Genomic DNA, 12,569 nt, shown 5'->3' on the forward strand with positions numbered 1-12,569 from the left:
GTCTAGATTAAGCAAAAGACGTTCCTTCTTTGAAGAAGGATTAGAACACAATGATGGAACAACAATCTCTTGGTTGATATTCTTGTTAGAAACCACCTTTTTTGTACGCAGAACTACTTTATCTGAATGAAAGATCAGATAAGGAGAATCACAATGTAAGGCAGATAACTCAGAGACTCTTTGAGCTGAGGAAATAGCCATCAGAAACAGAACTTTCCATGATAAAAGTTTAATATCAACAGAATGAAGGGGTTCAAACGGAACCCCTTGAAGAACTTTAAGAACCAAGTTTAAGCTCCATAGAGGAGCAACAGGTTTAAACACAGGGAGTGTGTAAAATTATAGACAGAGCAGAAATCTGTCCCTTTAAAGAACTAGCTGATAATCCTTTGTCCAAACCCTCTTGGAGGAAGGACAATATCCTAGGAATCCTAACCCTACTCCATGAGTAATTCTTGGATTCACACCAATGAAGATATTTAAGCCATATCTTGTGGTAAATTTTCCTGGTGACAGTCTGCATACCAGGTCCTGCGTGGCCATGCAGGCGCTATCAAGATCACTGATGCTCTCTCCTGTTTGATTTTGGCAATCAGTCAAGGGAGCAGAGGAAACAGTGGAAACACATAAGCCAGGTTGAAGAACCAAGGCGCTGCTAGAGCATCTATCAGTACCGCTTCTGGGTCCCTGGACCTGGATCCGTAACAAGGAAGCTTGGCATTCTGGCGAGACACCATGAGATCCAGTTCTGGTTTGCCCCAACGGTGAACCAATTGAGCAAACACCTCCGGATGGAGTTCCCACTCCTCCGGATGAAAAGTCTGACGACTTAGAAAATCCGCCTCCCAGTTTTCTACGCCCGGGATATGGATCACTGACAGGTGGCAAGAGTGAGTCTCTGCCCAGCGAATTATCTTGGAGACTTCTGACATCGCTAGGGAACTCCTGGTTCCCCCTTGATGGTTGATGTAAGCCACAGTCGTGATGTTGTCCGACTGAAATCTGATGAACCTCAGTGTTGCTAACTGAGGCCAAGCTAGAAGAGCATTGAATATTGCTCTTAACTCCAGAATATTTATTGGGAGGAGTTTCTCCTCCTGAGTCCATGAACCCTGATCCTTCAGGGAGTTCCAGACTGCACCCCAACCTAGAAGGCTGGCGTCTGTTGTTACAATGGTCCAATCTGGTCTGTGAAAGGTCATACCTTTGGACAGATGGACCCGAGATAACCACCAGAGAAGAGAATCTCTGGTTTCCTGATCCAGATTTAGTAGAGGGGACAAATCTGTGTAATCCCCATTCCACTGACTGAGCATGCATAATTGCAGCGGTCTGAGATGCAGGCGCGCAAATGGCACTATGTCCATCGCCGCTACCATTAAGCCGATTGCTTCCATGCACTGAGCCACCGTGGGGCGCGGAATGGAGTGAAGAACACGGCAAGCATTTAGAAGATTTGATAACCTGGACTCCGTCAGGTAAATTTTCATTTCTATAGAATCTATTAGAGTCCCTAGGAAGGAAACCCTTGTGAGAGGAGATAGAGAACTCTTTTCTTCGTTCACTTTCCACCCATGCAACCTCAGAAATGCCAGAACTATCTCTGTATGGGACTTGGCAATTTGAAAGCTTGATGCCTGTATCAGGATGTCTTCTAGATAAGGAGCCACCGCTATGCCTCGCGGTCTTTGAACTGCGAGAAGTGAGCCCAGAACCTTTGTAAAAATTCTTGGGGCTGTAGCCAACCCGAATGGAAGAGCTACAAATTGGTAATGCCTGTCTAGAAAGGCAAACCCCAGGAACCGATGATGATTCTTGTGAATCGGAATGTGAAGGTAGGCATCCTTTAAGTCCACTGTGGTCATGTACTGACCCTCTTGGATCATGGGTAAAATGGTTCGAATAGTTTCCATCTTGAATGATGGAACTCTGAGGAATTTGTTTAAGATCTTTAGATCCAAAATTGGTCTGAAGGTTCCCTCTTTTTTGGGAACCACAAACAGATTTGAATAAAACCCCTGTCCTTGTTCCGTCCGCGGAACTGGATGGATCACTCCCATTACAAGGAGGTCTTGCACGCAGCGTAGGAATGCCTATTTCTTTATCTGGTTTGCAGATAATCTTGAAAGGTGAAATCTCCCTTGTGGAGGAGAAGCTTTGAAGTCCAGAAGATATCCCTGAGATATGATCTCCAACGCCCAGGGATCCTGAACATCTCTTGCCCACGCCTGGGCGAAGAGAGAGAGTCTGCCCCCTACTAGATCCGTTGCCAGATAGGGGGCCGTTCCTTCATGGAGGCAGCAGCAGGCTTTCTGGCCTGCTTGCCCTTGTTCCAGGACTTGGATTGAGCAAAAGTTCCCTCTTGTTTGGAAGCAGAGGAAGTTGATGTTGCACCTGCCTTGAAATTTCGAAAGGCACGAAAATTAGACTGTTTGGCCCTTGATTTGGCCCTGTCCTGAGGAAGGGTATGACCCTTACCTCCAGTAATGTCAGCAATAATTTCTTTCAAACCAGGCCCGAATAAGGTCTGCCCCTTGAAAGGAATGTTGAGTAATTTAGACTTTGAAGTCACATCAGCTGACCAGGATTTAAGCCATAGCGCCCTACGTGCCTGGATGGCGAATCCGGAATTCTTAGCCGTTAGTTTAGTCAAATGAACAATGGCATCAGAAACAAAGGAGTTAGCTAGCTTAAGCTTAGGCTAAGCTTGTCAATAATTTCAGTCAATGGAGCTGTATGGATGGCCTCTTCCAGGGCCTCAAGCCAGAACGCCGCCGCAGCAGTGACAGGCGCAATGCATGCAAGGGGCTGTAAAATAAAACCTTGTTGAATAAACATTTTCTTAAGGTAACCCTCTAATTTCTTATCAATTGGATCTGAAAAAGCACAACTGTCCTCAACCGGGACAGTGGTACGCTTTGCTAAAATAGAAACTGCTCCCTCCACCTTAGGGACTGTCTGCCATAAGTCCCGTGTAGTGGCATCTATTGGAAACATTTTTCTAAATATAGGAGGTTGGGAAAAAGGCACACCGGGTCTATCCCACTCCTTACTAATAATTTCTGTAAGCCTTTTATGTATTGAAAAAACATCAGTACTCATCGGCACTGCATAGTATTTATCCAGTCTACACAATTTCTCTGGCACTGCAATTGTGTCACAGTCATTCAGAGCAGCTAATACCTCCCCAAGCAATACACAGAGGTTCTCAAGCTTAAATTTAAAATTAGAAATCTCTGAATCAGGTCTCCCCGAGTCAGAGATGTCACCCACAGACTGAAGCACTCCGTCCTCAGGTTCTGCATATTGTGACGCAGTATCAGACATGGCTCTTACAGCATCTACGCGCTCTGTATCTCGTCTAACCCCAGAGCTATCGCGTTTGCCTCTCAATTCAGGCAATCTGGCTAATACCTGTGACAGGGTATTATTCATGATTGCAGCCATGTCCTGCAAAGTAATTGCTATGGGCGTCCCTGATGTACTTGGTGCCATATTAGCGTGCGTCCCTTTAGCGGGAGGCGAAGGGTCCAACACATGGGGAGAGTTAGTCGGCATAACTTCACCCTCGACAGACCCCTCTGGTGACAATTCTTTTATAGATAAAGACTGATCTTTACTGTTTAAGGTGAAATCAATACATTTAGTACACATTCTCCTATGGGGCTCCACCATGGCTTTTAAACATAATGAACAAGTAGTTTCCTCTGTGTCAGACATGTTTGTACAGACTAGCAATGAGACTAGCAAGCTTGGAAAACACTTTAAACCAAGTTAACAAGCAATATAAAAAACTTTACTGCGCCTTTAAGAAAAACAAATTTTGACAAAATTTGAAATAACAGTGAAAAAAGGCAGTTACACTAACGAAATTTTTACAGTGTATGTAACAGGTTAGCAGAGCATTGCACCCACTTGCAAATGGATGATTAACCCCTTAATACCAAAAATGTAATAATAAATGACAAAAACGTTTTTAAAACTAGTCACAACAACTGCCACAGGTCTACTGTGGTTGTTACCCTCCTCAAACACGACGTTTGAAGCCTTTTGAGCCCTTCAGAGATGTCCTGTATCATGCAGAAGGAAGCTGAGCGTCTCTGTCTGTAATTTTAGCTGCGCAGAAAAGCGCTAAATAGGCCCTTCCCACTCATATTACAACAGTGGAAAGCCTTAGGAAACTGTTTCTAGGCAAAAATCAAGCCAGCCATGTGGAAAAAAACTAGGCCCCAATAAGTTTTATCACCAAACATATATAAAAATGATTAACATGCCAGCAAACGTTTTATATTACACTTTTATAAGAGTATGTATCTCTGTTAATAAGCCTGATACCAGTCGCTATTAAATCACTGCATTTAGGCTTAACTTACATTAATCCGGTATCAGCAGCATTTTCTAGCAAATTCCATCCCTAGAAAAATGTTAACTGCACATACCTTATTGCAGGAAAACCTGCACGCCATTCCCCCTCTGAAGTTACCTCACTCCTCAGAATATGTGAGAACGGCAGTGGATCTTAATTACTTCTGCTAAGATCATAGAAATCGCAGGCAGATTCTTCTTCTAAATACTTCCTGAGATAAAATACTACGCTCCGGTACCTTTTAAAAATAACAAACTTTTGATTGAAGAAAGTAACTAACTATAAAACACCACTCTCCTCTTACTACCTCCATCTTTGTTGAGAGTTGCAAGAGAATGACTGGATATGGCAGTGAGGGGAGGAGCTATATAGCAGCTCTGCTGTAGGTGATCCTCTTGCAACTTCCTGTTGGGAAGGAGAATATCCCACAAGTAATGGATGATCCGTGGACTGGATACACTTAACAAGAGAAAATTTGTGTTTATGTAAACAAAGCTTTTAACGAGTTAGCTACTTAATATCCCTCCTTCCCCTTCATACAACAAATGGAGAGGCCATAGAAATCATTTCTGCGCAAGGTAATAACCTCCCTTCCAAAATGGTTCATCTTCTGTTGGGAAGGAGAGGATTACATTGGAAAAGGAAAAACGTTTTTGGGGTTCGAGAGAAATGGAGCTGCAATCCAAAGTGGCTATATGCCACACAGTGTCTTATCCACACCACATAGGAGTTGAGGGTTTATCTGCTGGAGCATGCTAGAAACTGTGAACTCAGTTGAAATGCAATGAATGTTTCTAAACACTGATAAGTGGAGTGGAGTTGGCTTCTCCAGGCTATTGTTTAATTAATTAGCCCTTTTAGGATAGGCACAGATCTTAACTTGTTGTATGTCCCTTCAAATCAAACAAATAACAGTGCATAATTTATTATTCAGTGTATATATGTTGTTATACTGTCTGTAAATCTCCATGCAACTAGAACTGCATAGCTAAAATTCTAGGGGTTTACAAATAACTATATATACATATTTGAATATTTGTATTGATGACATGTGCAAGAGTTCACAGTGTGTGTATATATGTACACTGTATGTTGCTGTTCCGTAAGGGTTTTTGGGGCTCAGCACCAGCAAAAAGACCACACTATTAGGGCCTCCCTCCCTCCTGCAGGCCTCCTGTTATAGCGTGGTCTGTACTATCAAAAACACAAACCCCATTAAAAGACCAGCGATGTTCAAGGCATATGGCTGGTCATTAAGGGGTTAATGGTCTTTTAAGCTTACATTTTAACATAAAATATGAGCAGACTTGATTATTCTGCACATCTAGTGTTGTAGTCTACATATGTTTGTTTGTGCATTTTTTTTTTTATTGCTGTATCATCAGTTTTCCCATATGTGTTTAACATAAACTCTGTGCCTATTAATAACACTCTTTCTGTTTGGTTCCTGTATGTTTATAGTCACTTTTATGGTTATGCTTCTGTTGAGGTTTCTGGTTATGTCTATGGCTTCTCATTTTTAGATGCATTTATTGTATCTCATTTTGGATAGTGACATCTGAACTGTTTATGACTTTGCACTTGCTGGCTATTTTTCAGGACTCTTATTCTTTGTTGTACTTCTTGGCTTTTTGACCTTGAACCTTCCTGACCTATCTTTGGTTTCTGATTCTGTCTATTTGCATGTGCTGTTTCTGACCTGGACTGTCGGACTACTATTCTTGAATATCCCTACTAATAAGTCATAACCTGGAACCTGTCCACTGTGTTTAAATAACATCTGATAATATATATTTTCCATTTTCAGCTCTTGGGTCTATATATATATCATTGTAGTTTTACTGTGAATTAAAAATTCTACTAAATCAGAAAAGCAAACTATAAATGCCCATGTCCAGTCCAAACATTGACCTTTAAATAGTAGGTATATAAATAGTTTAGTGGGGTCTAATTAGACTGAAGTCATTTACTTTGTATGCTCATTAATGTATAGCTCTAAAAAAGAAACATCTAAGTTCTGTTCTTAGTTTAGTTTACAGTAAAAATATTTGGCTTACGAATGATAAACCAAAAGTTTATCTGACAATCCTGTGCCAAGTCTCAGCTCCAAGGCTTTAAAAGGCTGTAACAAGAAGATCTTCACAGGAGGCTCATGTCGTAAAAAAAAAACTTTATTTGAAAACCCTTTAAAAACATAATAGTAAGACAAACATCAGGATGTTGAAAGTACAGAATCTGGGATGATAAATTGGCACAAATTTGCCAAATTTACTTTGGGATTATTAATTACAAGGATGGGTCAGCCCCCACTGTTTTTATTGACTGAGGCTTACACAGCATCACCATTTTCTGCAGAAACAAATGGTTTCTACTAATGAAGTGTAATGATCAGCGTCCCAGTGAGCTCTACTTCATTAAGTCTGCCCCCAAATGGTGAGCTAAACTCTCTAAATCTATTTTGAGTGAGATTAGAAATGATAAAACTGCATTTAGAACTGTAATTTTTCTAGCAAAATCCTCAGAATTTTGATATTGCAGAGCAGTCTGGCAATACTATGTCCTGTTCATTGACTACCATGTGATATCAAATAAGAGGGTGTTCTAAGCAAACATTTAAGTCTTTAACACTTCACTTCATCCAAAGAACAATTTGCAGAGTTAAATTCCAAAAACTAAATTATAAATATATATTGCAAAGTTGTTTTTTTACACAGCATTTCATGGGCAATTTAACGGCTAGATTTGGAGTTTTGTCGGTAACGACCCGAAAAACTAACGCCGGCTTTTTTCTGGCCGCACCATAAAAATAACTCTGGTATTGAGAGTCCACATAAAGGCTGCGTTAGGCTCCAAAAAAGGAGCGTAGAGCATTTTTAACGCAGCTTCAACTCTCGATACCAGAGTTGCTTACGCAAGCCGCCAGCCTCAAAAACGTGCTTGTGCACGATTCTCCCATAGGAAACAATGGGGCTGTTTGAGCTGAAAAAAAACCTAACACCTGCAAAAAAGCCGCGTTCAGCTCCTAACGCAGCCCCATTGTTTGCTATGGGGAAACACTTCCTACGTCTGCACCTAACACTCTAACATGTACCCCGAGTCTAAACACCCCTAACCTTACACTTATTAACCCCTAATCTGCCGCCCCCGCTATCGCTGACCCCTGTATATTATTTTTAACCCCTAATCTGCCGCTCCGTAAACCGCCGCTACTTACATTATCCCTATGTACCCCTAATCTGCTGCCCTAACATCGCCGACCCCTATATTATATTTATTAACCCCTAATCTGCCCCCCCACAACGTCGCCTCCACCTGCCTACACTTATTAACCCCTAATCTGCCGACCGGACCTGAGCGCTACTATAATAAAGTTATTAACCCCTAATCCGCCTCACTAACCCTATAATAAATAGTATTAACCCCTAATCTGCCCTCCCTAACATCGCCGAAACCTAACTTCAATTATTAACCCCTAATCTGCCGACCGGAGCTCACCGCTATTCTAATAAATGTATTAACCCCTAAAGCTAAGTCTAAGCCTAACACTAACACCCCCCTAAGTTAAATATAATTTACATCTAACGAAATTAATTAACTCTTATTAAATAAATTATTCCTATTTAAAGATAAATACTTACCTGTAAAATAAATCCTAATATAGCTACAATATAAATTATAATTATATTATAGCTATTTTAGGATTTATATTTATTTTACAGGTAACTTTGTATTTATTTTAACCAGGTACAATTGCTATTAAATAGTTAAGAACTATTTAATAGCTAAAATAGTTAAAATAATTACAAATTTACCTGTAAAATAAATCCTAACCTAAGTTACAATTAAACATAACACTACACTATCAATAAATTAATTAAATAAACTACCTACAATTACCTACAATTAACCTAACACTACACTATCAATAAATTAATTAAATACAATTCCTACAAATAAATACAATTAAATAAACTAGCTAAAGTACAAAAAATAAAAAAGAACTAAGTTACAAAAAATGAAAAAAATATTTACAAACATAAGAAAAATATTACAACAATTTTAAACTAATTACACCTACTCTAAGCCCCCTAATAAAATAACAAAGACCCCCAAAATAACAAAATGCCCTACCCTATTCTAAATTACTACATTTCAAAGCTCTTTTACCTTACCAGCCCTGAACAGGGCCCTTTGCGGGGCATGCCCCAAGAAATTCAGCTCTTTTGCCTGTAAAAAAAACCATACAATACCCCCCCCCAACATTACAACCCACCACCCTAATCTAACCCAAACCCCCCTTAAATAAACCTAACACTAAGCCCCTGAAGATCTTCCTACCTTGTCTTCACCCTACCAGGTTCACCGATCCGTCCTGAAGAGCTCCTCCGATGTCCTAATCCAAGCCCAAGCGGGGGGCTGAAGAGGTCCATGATCCGGCTGAAGTCTTCATCCAAGCGGGAGCTGAAGAGGTCCATGATCCGGATGAAGTCTTCTATCAACGGCATCTTCAATCTTCTTTCTTCCGGATCCATCTTGCAGACCTCCGACGCGGAACATCCTCTTCTCCCGACACCTACTAGCCGAATGACGGTTCCTTTAAGGGATGTCATCCAAGATGGGTTCCCTCGAATTCCGATTGGCTGATAGGATTCTATCAGCCAATCAGAATTAAGGTAGGAATATTCTGATTGGCTGATGGAATCAGCCAATCAGAATCAAGTTCAATCCGATTGGCTGATTCGATCAGCCAATCAGATTGAGCTTGCATTCTATTGGCTGTTCCGATCAGCCAATAGAATGCAAGCTCAATCTGATTGGCTGATCGGATCAGCCAATCGGATTGATCTTGATTCTGATTGGCTGATTCCATCAGCCAATCAGAATATTCCTACCTTAATTCCGATTGGCTGATAGAATCCTATCAGCCAATCGGAAGTCGAGGGACGCCATCTTGGATGACGACCCTTAAAGGAACCGTCATTCGGCTAGTAGGCGTCGGGAGAAGAGGATGTTCTGCGTCGGAGGTCTGCAAGATGGATCCGGAAGAAAGAAGATTGAAGATGCCGTTAATAGAAGACTTCATCCGGATCATGGACCTCTTCAGCTCCCGCTTGGATGAAGACTTCAGCCGGATCATGGACCTCTTCAGACCCCCGCTTGGGCTTGGATTAGGACATTGGAGGAGCTCTTCAGGACGGATCGGTGAACCTGGTAGGGTGAAGACAAGGTAGGAAGATCTTCAGGGGCTTAGTGTTAGGTTTATTTAAGGGGGGTTTGGGTTAGATTAGGGGTATGTGGGTGGTGGGTTGTAATGTTGGGGGGGGGTTTGTATGTTTTTTTTTACAGGCAAAAGAGCTGAATTTCTTGGGGCATGCCCCGCAAAGGGCCCTGTTTAGGGCTGGTAAGGTAAAAGAGCTTTGAAATGTAGTAATTTAGAATAGGGTAGGGCATTTTGCTATTTTGGGGGTCTTTGTTATTTTATTAGGGGGCTTAGAGTAGGTGTAATTAGTTTAAAATTGTTGTAATATTTTTCTTATGTTTGTGAATATTTTTTTTATTTTTTGTACTTTAGCTAGTTTATTTAATTGTATTTATTTGTAGGAATTGTATTTAATTAATTTATTGATAGTGTAGTGTTAGGTTAATTGTAGGTAATTGTAGGTATTTTATTTAATTAATTTAATGATAGTGTAGTGTTAGGTTTAATTGTAACTTAGGTTAGGATTTATTTTACAGGTAATTTTGTTATTATTTTAACTAGGTAACTATTAAATAGTTCTTAACTATTTAATAGCTATTGTACCTGGTTAAAATAATTACAAAGTTGCCTGTAAAATAAATATTAATCCTAAAATAGCTACAATATAATTATAATTTATATTGTAGCTATATTAGGGTTTATTTTACAGGTAAGTATTTAGCTTTAAATAGGAATAATTTATTTAATAAGAGTTAATTAATTTCGTTAGATTTAAATTATATTTAACTTAGGGGGGTGTTAGTGTTAGGGTTAGACTTAGCTTTAGGGGTTAATACATTTATTAGAATAGCGGTGAGCTCCGGTCGGCAGATTAGGGGTTAATAATTGAAGTTAGGTGTCGGCGATGTTAGGAAGGGCAGATTAGGGGTTAATACTATTTATTATAGGGTTAGTGAGGCAGATTAGGGGTTAATAACTTTATTATAGTAGCGCTCAGGTCCGCTCGGCAGATTAGGGGTTAATAAGTGTAGGCAGGTGGAGGCGACATTGAGGGGGCAGATTAGGGGTTAATAAATATAATATAGGGGTCGGCGGTGTTAGGGGCAGCAGATTAGGGGTACATAGCTATAATGTAGGTGGCGGCGCTTTGCGGTCGGCAGATTAGGGGTTAAATATTGTAGGTAGCTGGCGGCAACGTTGTGGGGGGCAGATTAGGGGTTAATAAATATAATACAGGGGTCGGCGGTGTTAGGGGCAGCAGATTAGGGGTACATAAGTATAACGTAGGTGGCGGTCGGCAGATTAGGGGTTAAAAAAAATTATTCGAGTGTCGGCGATGTGGGGGGACCTCGGTTTAGGGGTACATAGGTAGTTTATGGGTGTTAGTGTACTGTAGAGCACAGTGGTTAAGAGCTTTATAAACCGGCGTTAGCCCAGAAAGCTCTTAACTACTGACTTTTTTCCTGCGGCTGGAGTTTTGTCGTTAGATGTCTAACGCTCACTTCAGAAACGACTCTAAATACCGGAGTTAGAAAGATCCCATTGAAAAGATAGGATACGCAATTGACGTAAGGGGATCTGCGGTATGGAAAAGTCGCGGATGAAAAGTGAGCGTTAGACCCTATTTTGAGTGACTCCAAATACCGGCGGTAGCCTAAAACCAGCGTTAGGAGCCTCTAATGCTGGTTTTCACGGCTAACGCCAAACTCCAAATCTAGGTCTAAGTTTGTGTTTATTGACCCTCGGAGTACTTACATATCTGTACTTTGTATTTTGAAAAGCTTTAATTTTAAAACAATATAAATTACATTTGTTTATATCCATATACTTTCATATTTAAACTATAATCCTTATTGCTGAAATCCATATTTTGAATAGAATGTTTAAAATCATATAGATGTGTTCTCTAAAATATTACATCTATATCTTAGATCATCTCATATAGGTGAGTTCTGCAAATGCAGATTGGGAATTATAAAGATGATGAAATTGTAGTGCTACTGATACCAACCTTGTTGATCCAAAGTCAGAAATAATGATTCTTCCAAACTTTCATAAAAACAAAAATACAAAATTATTTCAAGCAAACACTAAGGTTCAGATTTTACAAGCAAAATAGATGTGTACAATCTTTTTATTTGTACACTTTCTGAGACACCAGCTCTGAGCATGTGCAAGATTCACAGAATATAAATGTATGTATTTTGTGATTGGCTGATGGCTATCACATGATTCAGTGGAAAGAAAAATAGAATTAACTTTAAAAATTGTCAGAAAGAAATCTACTTGATTGAAATTAAAACTATGTGCATTTGCATTGGGTTTTTACTATGCATTTACTGATTATACTATTCTACTGTGTTTGCTCACACATCTCTATAGTTTTGAAGCACAGCGGGTTAATGGCAATCTCACCTATTAGCATCAGTACACACTATAAATAGGAGCCAATCAATATACAGGCCCTTCATTTATCCCACAGATTTGGTTTTTGGATTACAAAATTGGGAGATTAATGAAGCATGTGATGTTCTCAGGTGGTAAAGAGTTTGAGGTTTAGGGGTGTTTTAGGATTTTGATTACTGAAAAGTGGACTGACAATACAGGCCAAGCCTCAGAAATGTGAAACCATGTAAAACCATACCTACTTATCACTGCTTGAAATAATAATAAAGACAAAGACAACAGAGAGCTTAAGACCATGTAAAATGGTCGCATTTATTTAACCTTCAATAAATAACTTAACTTCAACAGAAGTCGTAACTGAACTTTTAACCTGTGGCGGCATTCGAGGCCTAATAATAATATAACAGCTCCATATGACTAGAGGTCGAGGCCCAGATGTTATGGAATTGGAAAAATCGCCAAGGGGGGCCGCAAAACGTGGCTCCAGCCCATTCCTTCTAGGAGGCGCTGACGTCCTAAGGAATCTTCAGCCAGCAGACCCGCGGGGCAGGGGCCCCCAGGTCACGACCTAAGGACATCTCCCCCGCCCATTAGCCC

Source organism: Bombina bombina, chromosome 3 (genome assembly GCF_027579735.1).
Source record: "Bombina bombina isolate aBomBom1 chromosome 3, aBomBom1.pri, whole genome shotgun sequence".
In the NCBI taxonomy this organism is placed as follows: domain Eukaryota; kingdom Metazoa; phylum Chordata; class Amphibia; order Anura; family Bombinatoridae; genus Bombina; species Bombina bombina.